Consider the following 12,514-nt stretch of genomic DNA (forward strand, 5'->3'; position numbering starts at 1 on the left):
ATGTGGGGCTCGGAGTATTATGAGACCAAACACACGTCTCTGATGCCATTCATGTAACGAAATTAATTAAATAACCTTGAACAAAATACACCAAAGTTCTATATTTACATATGCAAACTAGACCTGGCAAAATGGATAAAAATCCGTTAATCCGATCCGTATCCGACCTGTTTTAACCGACTTATAATCAACCGCTTGCTAAATGAGTCGAATATGGTTTTCCATTTTCATATCCGCCTTCTTAGCAGGTCGGGTTGGGTTTATTCGGCGGATATCCACCAAACCGCTTAAAAGTCCATTACTAATTAACATATAATAGTCCAACTATTCACAGCCCACTGCCCGGGTATGGAGAGCCTAGTGCGGCAGTGCACACACAGCCCACGCTACACAGACAGCCCAGTAGCCCACATGGCCACAAGCCCACTGCCCACAGTCCGTTAGTCCCTCCCTCGGAGTTCCTCCCACTCCTAGGTCAGCCCAATCCCAAATCTCAAATCCTATTAGGGTTTCATTGATTCAAAGTTCAAACTTTCAATTCCAGCTGCGTAGCCGCATCCCACGACGATGACGATTCCCACTACCACTGCCATAGCCGACTGCCACCCATGGCCACGAGCCACGATTCCCTCACCCAGTCTTCCGTCGCGGCCTCACCCAGTCACTCGCCCATTCGGCCCTCGCTAGCTATCATGAAATTGCTGGTATTTTCCTCCACGCAGTAGTGGTTTATTTAGTCTGCCCGCTTACCTTCCCAATTCTTGCCGCCCCTCCAAAATAATTTCCAATCTCCTTTCTCCAAATGAAAATCCAAAAATCTGCAGCAGCGGTGCTTCTTTCCTAACTTTTGTTCGATCTCCAGGCCCTTGCTTTCAAGCCCTCTGTAGGTATTTTCTCCTCTTACTCTCCTCCTCCTTCAGTTTGTAGAGTTAATAAATGTCTCTGTTTTGATTTTGATTTTTTGTTAGGATGAGGTGTGGGCGAGCTATTGATAAGCTGCAACATATGAAAGGTTGTAGAATTTTGATTGGATACTCATTGCAGAGTATACACCCAGCGAAACCCTCACCAAATACCTATTCATCCTTTCCATTTTTCTTACCTAATCCCTCCTTAAAAGCATTGCAAATTGTAGGTAATTTTCATTATTAATACTCTTTTACTTCTTCTTATGTCTAATACGATCTATTTTCATTTGAATGATTTAAATAAGTCTTTTAAACTTGTGGTCTATCTTCATTTGATTGATTAATTTAATTAAATCTTCAAACTTATTTTGATGTTTAAACATCAGAGGGTTTGCCTCTTATGACTTAAATGTTATTTCAACTGGCGGTAATCATCTACTCTATATTTCAAATTTATAAAAGGACAAGTTTTTGTGTGAAGTGCACAAATGCATGGTGGTGGAGTAAAAAAGAAAGTGCGTGATAACCTCAGTGGGATTAATCTAAATTATAATAATTAATTGTTTTTACTATAAACCATTCTTAGTAACTATTTTACTAGAAATAATGAAAATTAAGTGCAATAAGTCCTAAATATTGTTAGTGATATGCATGAGATGCTATATGAGATCTTTCAAATGCATAGGCACAATTAGAATGAATTTGAAGGCTCACCTAGAGAAGAGACTACTAGCCGAGAACCTACACAGGGCCAAATGAGGATGTCAAAAAGTTTTATGAGTTGCTAAAGGATCTGGATAAAACTTTGTGTACTAGTGGATTGAACCTAGGCACTTAAAATGATAGGAACAATCATCCAATTTGACTAGCAATTCAATTTAGATTTTAGAAACTCACACAAATCACACGATTTGAGTTTCTATTTTGAGTTGGATTGAGACTAATTTATTATATTTTAATGCTTACAATTTTACTTACATGAATCATGAGTTGTTAGTTAGTATAAACGATTGAATGATTAAAATAATTACTAGAAAAGTTAATACACAAACTAATCGCAAGTGTATACAATTTAAATTATTATGACACAAAATAAATTATTAAAAAAATTATATTTGAGAATGGCGGATTATCCGCTCATCTGCCATGAATTAACCGACCCGAAAGCGCTTAATCCGCCACTTAAATGAGTCGAATATGGATTATGATTTCTCCACCCGATAATCCACCTTATCCGCCACGGATTATCCGACCTGATCTGCTTTGCTAGGTCTAATGCAAACCCGTAACGTACATCCACATCAATCCATATTACATGACTATTATAAATAAACATAAAATTATACATATCTGTCGTTTTTATTTACTCACAAAACTACCCCGCCCTGGAGCTTTCTAAGTTCGATCACCTAGAAGACTTGAAAAGATTAATAAATCAACGGGGTGAGACACCTCTCAATAAGAAAGATATAACTTACAATAGTGTGTGACTGAAGTGTTTAATATATAATTAAAAAGTACACATGCAATCGTATTTCCATACCAATAGCAGCTAAGAGAAAAATACACCCTTAATTACATACATAGTCAACTTCTTTGTCACCCAATCACATATACACATACATAATTATTTTACTGATAATTCCCGAGAATGGGGAAGTCTACCCGTCCATACAAGTAGATTCCCTCTGCTCTAGTGCTAACACCAGGACACTCACTTTTCTTAGTAAGCCCTCGGGTTATGTATCCAGGTAAAGTCTTCGAGAATAACGAAGGTCACCATCCCATACAAGTGGCTTCCCTCTATTCTAGTATCCACAAATAATTATCAGAGTACTCGCCTTCCTCAGCAAGCCGTCGGGTGGAGAATTTTACTTTACCAAAAATACTTAAGTAATTAAAGTCACCCGCAACCAATAATAACCATTTCAAAAAGTTCCACATATACACACATATCACAATCATTCCACACACATTATACACATTATCCATTCTCACCCACACAGGAGCCATATTCACACAAGATGTAATGTCCACACAAAACTCTAGTACACACAACATACACATCCACACAGGACTATCATACATACAACATACATGTCCACACATGACTAATCATCATACAGATCGCAACACAAACCACCTTGTTCATGATAAATAGGTAAACAAACTCCTCATACCACTGCCAATGTTTACCTCCCAATATAAACACCTATATAACGACCTACTTATACCACTTCCAATGTTATATAACGGTTATATCAGGTACAATATAACGACCTCCTCATACCACTGCCAACGCTATATCGTAATTTACATGAACCACAAAATCAATAGCAAATCCAATTACTCAACACATCCACAGATCTACCACAGTATACACAACAATCAGTATCCACAACCAGTCAGTACATCCAACCAAGTAGAAATCGCAGCCCAAACAGTATTCACAATCACAATAATTCATCATCCCACAATACTTGCAACCATTTAATTTTCAAAACTATTTTCATGCCACACGATTTTCCCCCAATTTAATATATAATCAAAAACAATATTTTCAACACCTGCACTGTTCAGAAAATTATACCTAAATATGTAGAATTTATACCCAAAATTAGTCGATTTAAAAATTAATAAAAATGTTGTTATAAAATATTTCCCCTCACCTGCTCATCGGCATTCCTGCCTAAAACGAACAAAATGAGACCCTGTATTCCAAAAATCTCAACTTATTCAAATCTTAGAAAAATACACATTTAATACTTCCTAGGCTCCAAATAACAATTTTTGTTAAGAAACTCTAAAATAACTCACTTTCCCTGATTTTGGGATGTTTCTCAAACTTCTCAAATCAAAATTCTACTCCGCCTATGTTACAGAGAATCTTTCGAGGAGTCTCATGGTAGCTTCCAATCGTCAAATCGGGCTAAATTTGGGCCGGATTCGAAGAGAGAAGGCAGAAGAGCCGTTTTTAGAGAGAGAAACAGAAGGAAAAATGAATTCCTTTGCTGAAATTATGAATTTTTTGCCTATTTATAGGCTACTTGCCACGTGGCCTTGTCAACGAGACATCTGGACTCGTCGACGAGCCCAAGAACACTGCTCGTCGACGAAATTCATAAACATGAAAACCTCCCTCGATAAACCCTCGTCGACGAGACATGCATACTCAGCGATGAGGCTCAAAAGATTGCTCGTTGACGAGAAAATCTAGTTCGTCGACGAGTGCCTGCTTGTCACCCTTTTAAAATTTATTTTCCCTTTCTTCTTTTTTCCCTTTTTCCTTTTATTATCTTTCTTATTATTTTAAATAGTTAAAATTTTCCGAGTCATTACACAACATACACCATGGAAACCTCCTTTTGAATATTCCTAGTCAATTGGTCCATCACTAAAGCAAAAAGATAAGGACTCAAAGCAGATCCTTGATGTACACCTATGGTAATAGGAAATTCTCTAATTTCTCCATCTATAGTCCTTACACTGGTCATTACTTCATCGTACATATCCTTAATAACATCGGTATACCTACAACATATACAATTTTTTTTTTCTAAAACCACCATAGAACTTTCCTAGGTATCCTATCATATGATTTCTCAAGGTCAATAAATATCATATGCAAGTCCCTTTTCTTTTCCCCATTAATCTTCTTAAAAGATAAATAACTTCTGTGGTAGATCTCCCAGGCATAAAACCAAATTGATTTTCTGAGATCTTCGTTTCTAACCTTAAACTCTGTTCAACTACCCTTTCCTATAGTTTCATCATATGACTCATAAGTTTAATTCCACGATAGTTATTACAATTTTGAATATCTTCTTTATTTTTGTATATAGGTATTAAAGTGCTTTTCCTCCATTCATCTGACATTTTATTAGTTTTTACAATTGTATTAAATAAATTAATTAACTATATAGATCCGTTATCACCCAAGCATTTCCAAACTTCAATTGGGATAGCTTTCCCATTTTTCTTCTTTTTTAGTACAAATTTAACTTCGTTAACTCTAATTTTGCGAATAAATCTTATATTTCTAGTCTTTTCCTCATTTGACAATTCTAAGTTTAAGTCTTCTATTTGGTTTTCGTTAAACAACTTACTAAAGTAACTTTGCCATCTTTCTTTAATATCTTCGTCCTTAACCAAGATAATATCATCCTCACTTTTTATACATTTTACATTTTCTAAGTCCTTGCTCTTCCTTTTTCTAACTTTAGCAAGTTTAAATATATCTCTTTCCCCTTCTTTTGTACCTAATCTATTATACAAATTATTAAAAGATCTATATTTAGCTTCACTAATGGCCCTTTTTGCATTTTTTCTTGCCTCCTTATATTTTTCAAAGTTATCTCTGTTTCTACATTTTTGCCATGTTTTATACCAAATTCTTTTTGTCTTTATGATTTTTTGTACATCTTTATCCCACCACCAACTCTCTTTTGATGTAGGACAATTCTAGGAACCCTAGTCCTACCAAAGACCCTCTCACAAATTTGCACACACCAGATACACTTTAAGATGAGAATTTAATTAACCACAATGAACAATATAAATTATATGTGAAAACTACAGGTTGTGGAAAATTCAAAAAGTTATAAGATTCATGTAGTCTTGTCCTTAAGGACCTATTCAAGTAGGATAAGATAATCACTTGAAAGATGGTAGATTCAAGCCTTAGAATTAAGCCTAAACATGAAAATTATATATCCTTAGAGTAAGATACAATAAAACATTCAAGTATGAAAATCTTCTTGACTTTGAAGAGTTTATCAACAAAGATTGTTCAAAGACATACAATGGATATTTTGAAAAGGCTACTGAAAGATGAATATTATATAGACTATCTAGGGTTTATTTTGGAAGTGTTTGGGATGAGCTTACTGAAATTATTCGAAATGATGAACACAACACACTCGAACCTTGCTCGATATCCCGAATGATGATTCTCGGTGCTACTTGGGGTTGTGATTGATTTGCTTGATTGTTGAAGTAATAATCTCACACAATAGCAACTGGGATGGTAAGATGGAGAATGGAGAATGAAAATATTGTGGCCTCTCACCACTCAATCTCCAAAGGAGAAGGGATGTGGTCTCTCACCACTCACTCACAAAGAGGGAACAAGCTTAAAGCTTAAGCACAAGGCAATAACTCTTGATTCAATTCAAAATACTTGATGTCCCTAATAACTTACATGCCCAGCTATATATAGAGATGTTTGAACAATCCTCCAACCATAAGCAAATAAAATATAACAAGCTTTGAATGGAAAATGATAAAATGAAACCAAAAAGTCAAAAATGTAGAATTTTCAAAACAAATAGTCTCATTCCTCGACCTTCCAGATGTTCAATACTTTGAATTAGCTCACCTACCATATACCAAATTAAAATATGGACGTATTCTTTGCAACACACTTTGAACCACTCCATTTGGACTTTTTTGAGAAAGTTATGACATATTTGGTGAAGGTGTACAACTGTCCATGTGATGCAGAATTTCTAGACGAATGGGTACTGTTATTTGGCTGCCAAGTCGTGCAAAATTTGAAATTAATGGTTTTCCCTATACCCAAAGAAAGGTATGCGAGTCTTCTTTCCAACCCAATTGGAATTAGGTTATTTGGACCTCTGTAGATGAAGTTATGCATTTTTTTTGTAAAGGTGCGCAGTTGCCTTCATCCCAGCGAATGTATCCACGTGACATCATCTCAGCGAATGTTATGTTTGGGGAATGTTGATCCCCATAATCTCTCCTTGGCCGAGAAGAATTCTGCCTGAAGAATTTTTTTGAAGATACTCGGTGTAGTTTTGGGTTGAGGCACAAAACTTCTTCCTGTAAGATCCAACTTTGTTCTGATAGGGGCTTGCCTTTCGATTTGACAAAAAAAATTTTATATGATCCAGCCCGTGTGTGTGTTGTTTTGTCATCCAAAATCTTTTCAATTTGCTCAGGTTTCTTGGGTGGAATTAATGATGGTGGCAAAGGCAATTTTGGCTCTTTCATAGTATCTGTGTCTATAAATGGGGAAAGATCACCTGTAGGGTTAGTATAGCTAGGCTCTGAAAAAGAATTGGCTTCAAGAAAAGGGGTTGGATCCTCAACATTAAATACATTGCTCGTGCCATAATCAAGAGGAATATCTAACATGTATGCATTAGAGGTTATTTTCTTTAGGACTTTAAATGGTCCCATCTTTTTAGCATGAAGCTTTCTTACCCTTCCTGAAGGAATTCGTTCGGGACGAATCCGAACCATAACCATATCACCTTTTGAAAATTCCTGCAACCTACGATGTATGTCAGCAATAGATTTATAATTCTCATTGCTCAAATTAATTTTCATTCTGATCTCAGAGTGTAAGTCATGTATGTGTTTTGCAAAAGTATCAGCTGACTCGCCAACTCTAGACTCTAGTGGCAATGGAATGAGGTCTATAAGCTTCCTGGGACTATAACCAATGACGATCTGAAAAGGGCTAAGTACTGTGGTCGTATTCACTGAGCTATTGAATACAAACTCTCCTATAGGAAGACATAAATCCCATGTAGTGATATGCTCTCCAACCAAGCAGCGCAATAGGTCACCAAGGCTCCTATTTACCACTTTAGTTTCTCTATCGGTCTAGGGATGGTATGCACTTGAGAACTTGAGCTTGGTACCTAGCATTGCCCACAAAGTTTTCTAGAAGTAGCTAACAAATTTAACATCTATATCCGAAACAATAGTCTTAGGAAGACCATGAAGTCTCACTACCTCTCAAAAAAATATGGTGGCAATTTTAGATGCATCATGTGTTTTGTTGCATGGAATAAAATGTGAAATCTTATAAAATCTATCCACAACAAAAAATACTGAATCATTTCCCCTCACAGTCCTAGGGAGTCCTAGAACAAAGTCCATGCTAATGTCTTGCCAAGGTATGCGTGGTACTGGCAAATGAGTGTATAACCCAGTGTTTTGTTTCCTGCCCTTAGCTGTCTGACATGTGCGGTAGTGGGAAACAATTCTAGCAACATTTCTCTTGATATTAGGCCAATAAAACCTATCTTCTACCATAGCAATTGTCTTGTCCCTACCAAAATGACCTGCGGCACCCCCCGCATGTAACTCTTCAATCAACTGGTCACGTAGAGACGTGGATGGGATGCACAATCTCGTTCCCTTAAAGAGGAACCCATCATGAATGACAAAATCGGGGTGAGTAATAGAAGTTCCCTGAAGCAGATCAGAGAATATATCAGAAAAGTCATGACACTGAGGGTATTCATGCTTGATGCTTTTGAAGCCAATAACCTTAATATGAAGTGTTTGCAATGTGGCTACGACTCGGCTCAAAGCATCAGCTACTTTGTTCTCGACACCAGCTCGGTATTTGAGCACAAAGGTGAACAATTGTATGTACTCAACCCATTTTATGTGTCTATGCCCCAACTTCCTTTGAGTATGCAAATACCTAAGGGCCTGTTGGTCAGAGTATAAGACAAATTCCTGGGGAAGAAGGTAATGTCTCCAATGTCGCAATGACTACACTACAACATAAAACTCTTTTTCATAAGTGGAATATCTCTGTTTTGCCTCATTCAACTTCTCACTGAAGAAGGCAATTGGGTGACCTTCTTGACTAAGCACTCCTTCTATGCCAACTCCCGATGCATCACATGCAACCTCAAATAGTTTTTGAAAATCGGGGAGACGTAACACTGGTGCTCTAGTCATCATATCCTTAATATCCAAAAATGCTTTAGTTACAGATTTTATGTAACGACCTCCTATTTATTTTCCTTATTATAATTAATTTTTTATATACTGTAAAATTTATAACGTTCTAATACCTACTATATTAAACCAATCCATCAACCTAAGCAGCGAGAAGCGGAATCCATATAAACACAATCAAGAAAATATACAATACTAGAGTGCTAAAATGTTCCCCAAAATATACATATATGATTATTTCCCCAAAATACCCTCAACGGGGCTAAGGCTATACATGAATACTCCAAAAAAATACTCACTCTACTGACTGGGCAGTATTGAAGCCCCTTTATTTGCGAGCTTGATCTGCTCGTTTACCTGGATCACCTGAAAAATGTTAAAGTAATGGGATGAGATGATGCTCAGTAAGACAAAATATGTTATCGCTAGTGTGTGGCAAATGAGTGACCATACTTTAAAATACGTTTCTAAATAATCATGTATAACTGAATATGAGAATACAAGTACAAATAACATATAAAACCACCACCTGTACCCATGTTGCTTAACATATATGTTTTTATAAGTTTCTATACGTAATACTTCTACTATACATAAGTACCCCCACTGCTACTGTAAAACTATATATACATCTAATAGTTGAAAACTTCCCTGTGGATAACTGTATGTCATGATTTAACCCCTCATGATAGGGTTGTGCGGCCCGTAGGCGGGATCTACGCTGGCTGGCTGACCAGGATAAATCACTATACTCTATCAGTCTGATCAGCCCTCCTCAACCCATATCTGATGGGGAGCCTGTCCACTCTTGGGCTCTATACGATCAACTTTCATACCACGTATTATCTGAATAGGTGGTTGCACTCTATACTATATATAGCAACGGTACCATGCTCTGTAAATTGTATGGTCCAACAGGGTCTGATACTATATAGTACAGTTCTATATACAACTATCTGTTTTACCATGATTTTGTAATAACTCTATAAATCATGACACTGTGATAAACTGTATCTGTATCAACTGTATTTCTAAAATGAACTGTAAAACTGTATGTCATGGTATTGTAAACTGTATCTGTATCAATTGTATAATCATGGTATTTAGTAATTACTATAAAATATATTCATTGTCTGTATAATCTGTAAAACATAGCTCTGAAAAATACTGTAAAGCATGTCTACGTACTATATCTATATTCTCAAGTCACACAGTAATTTAAAACATATTATACATAATGGATAAACTGTAGTAATTCCTGTTGTGAATAATAAATAGGTATAAATATATATATATTATACTAAAAATCATACTAAATTTTCCTAGCATAGCATATTTCCCTTACCTGACTATTAAAAAGCCCTTATCGTATACCAATCCTACCCCTGTGGGGCTTCCTATTTGACACCTTGAAAACAACATTCTCCATAATAGAATATCAATATTTTTTTGCTTACATCATTTCCTACAACTGTCAGAAGACCAAAAATTGACTAAAAGGCCTTACCTTGATTCTAGGGAGAAATTCGACTCTATCCCACCGACGATCCGCCTCAGTAGACTTGAAAAGAACTCCATCAGGAGCATCGTGGTGGCCTCAGATCGTTGATCAGGCGACTAACGTTCCGAAATCAAAGAGAGAAGAAGGAAGGACCATAGAGGAAAGAGAAGAGAGGTTTTGGTGAATTTCCTGCGCAACAAAAATGAGTTTGGCACTATTTATACCGCGGCCTTCGTCGACGAGCCACCTCACCTCGTTGACGAGTCCTGTAGAAAGTTTGTCGATGAACCTACACACTCGTTGACAAATTTCAGACTTCCAAAAATCCACTCTAGGTATCTTCTCGTCGAAGAAACTTGTCTTCGTCGACGAGGCCCTCTTGTACCCTCGTCGACGAATCCCCTGTGTTCGTCGATGAGGACTTGCTAAATTCTTTTGAGTCTTACATCCCAAAGTGCAATGTTGTCGATGAACACGACTACCTCCTTTTATTATTGTTTCCATTTTCCTCCCTCTCTATTATTTAAATCCCATTCTTATTCTGATCGTTACATTTTGACCATGAAAAATCACCTTTCTTGAGAGAGTTTGTAATGGGAGCCATGATAGTGCCGAAGTTTCTAGTGAACCTTCTATAGAATATGGCTAACCCCTGAAAACTCCTTGCCTTATGAATATTTTTAGGAGTGGGCCAATCCCTGATGGCTTTGACCTTTTCGGGGTCAACAGAAACTCCTTTGTCAGAGACTACAAACCCTAAGAAGATGACTTGTGTGGTCATAAAGATACACTTCTTTAGGTTTGCATACAATTTTTGTTCTCTTTGGACCTTAAAGACGCTCCTCAAGTGGAGAAGGTGATCCTCCCTAGTTTGACTATTGATCAAGATATCATCAAAGTAGACTACTAGGAAGTGCCCAATGAAAGGTCTTAAAAGTTGGGTCATAACTCTCATGAAAGTGCATGGTGCATTAGTTAAGCCGAAGGACATCATTAACCACTCATATAACCCATCCTTTGTCTTGAACGCAATTTTCCACTCATCCCCTGGTCGGATTCTAATATGATGGTATCCACTTTTAAGATCTATCTTGGAAAATATTTTGGATCCCACCATTTGATCAAGCATGCTGTCAAGTCTAGGTATGGGAAATCGATACTTGATGGTGATCTTATTGATAAATCTACTATCAATGCACATCCTCCAGGTGCCATCTTTTTTGGGAGTGAAAAGGGCAAGGCATGCACATGGACTCATGCTCTCTTGAATAAAACCCTTTTCCCTTAGTTCATCTACTTGCCTCTTTAGCTCATCATGTTCCTTTGGGTTCATTCTATAATGTGGCAAATTAGGTAGAGATGAACCAGGAACAAGATCAATAGCATGTTTAATATCTTTCATTGGAGGCAATTCACTCGGTAGCTCAGAAATGACATCTTCAAACTCATAAAGTATAGGGAATACTTTCGGAGGTGTCTCTTTCTCAAGACTCTTCAACTCGGCTTCCTTGGCAACAATCACATAAATGACCTGAGTTTCTTGACTGTCAAACTCAAAGTCCTTCTTGTTCAGAATATGTAAGGATTGACCAACTTGTTTTCCTTTCGTCTCCTCTTTCTTCTTGCTTTTCTCACTCTTGGGCTCAGGTGGACTGAGAATGATTCTTTTGCCATTACACTTAAAAGAGTAGGTGTTGGTACGCCCATTATGTGAGACATCCATGTCAAATAGCCAAGGTCTCCTAAATAGAATATGAGCAACGTTCATGAGGAGCACGTCACACCAAATTTGGTCCTCATACTCTCCAATCTTAATAGGGACTAAACACCAATGGCTTACTGGCATGGTGGTTGCATTGACCCATGCAACATTATATAGGTTGGGATGAGGCTCTGTTTTTAATCTCAACTTTTTAGCTGCTGACTTTGAAATCACATTCATGCAGCTCCCACCATTTATGATCATCTTGCAGCTTTTACTCCCACACTTGATATAAGTGTAGAAAATAGAAGTACAACGCCAATCTTCCTCTCCCCTAGGCATTACCATAAGGCGTCTCATCACACTTAGCTACACATTCTCATCATCCTCACTACTTAGCACATCTTCACTCGCTTCATTTGCAGCATCATATGGTGCATCATATTCTTCCTCTTCCTCTTCCTCTTCTCTCTCAATTACTAAATTCCTATTAGAGCATTGCCTGGCAAAGTGTCCCTTTTTGTGGCACTTGAAACATACTTCTGTGCCATAATTTTGGCGAGAGGATCCCGTTATCGGGGCTTTCCCTTTGTCCACTGGTTGTTGGACTGTGGGGTTGCTCCCACGAGAAGTGACTTGCCCTGCAGATGCTTGTTTAGACTTATCAGTGCCCTGGAT

The 12,514-nt window shown here is 37.3% G+C and overlaps 1 protein-coding gene across 2 annotated transcripts in view; it reads left to right on the forward strand.

The window, feature by feature from the left end:
* Positions 1–419: 419 nt before the first annotated feature.
* The window catches only part of LOC131164265 (conserved oligomeric Golgi complex subunit 4), a 28,100-nt gene continuing 16,005 nt past the window's right edge, over positions 420–12,514 (forward strand). Inside the window, exons 1-2 of one of the 2 annotated variants that reach the window (XM_058121316.1) lie at positions 420–883; positions 969–1,135. The gene's annotated coding sequence lies outside the window, so the exon portion shown is untranslated. Of the gene's footprint in view, positions 888–968; positions 1,136–12,514 lie in introns of both variants that reach the window. The other variant, XM_058121317.1, reaches the window with a different exon arrangement.

The sequence above is a fragment of the Malania oleifera genome, chromosome 9 (genome assembly GCF_029873635.1).
Source record: "Malania oleifera isolate guangnan ecotype guangnan chromosome 9, ASM2987363v1, whole genome shotgun sequence".
Lineage (NCBI taxonomy): Eukaryota > Viridiplantae > Streptophyta > Magnoliopsida > Santalales > Ximeniaceae > Malania > Malania oleifera.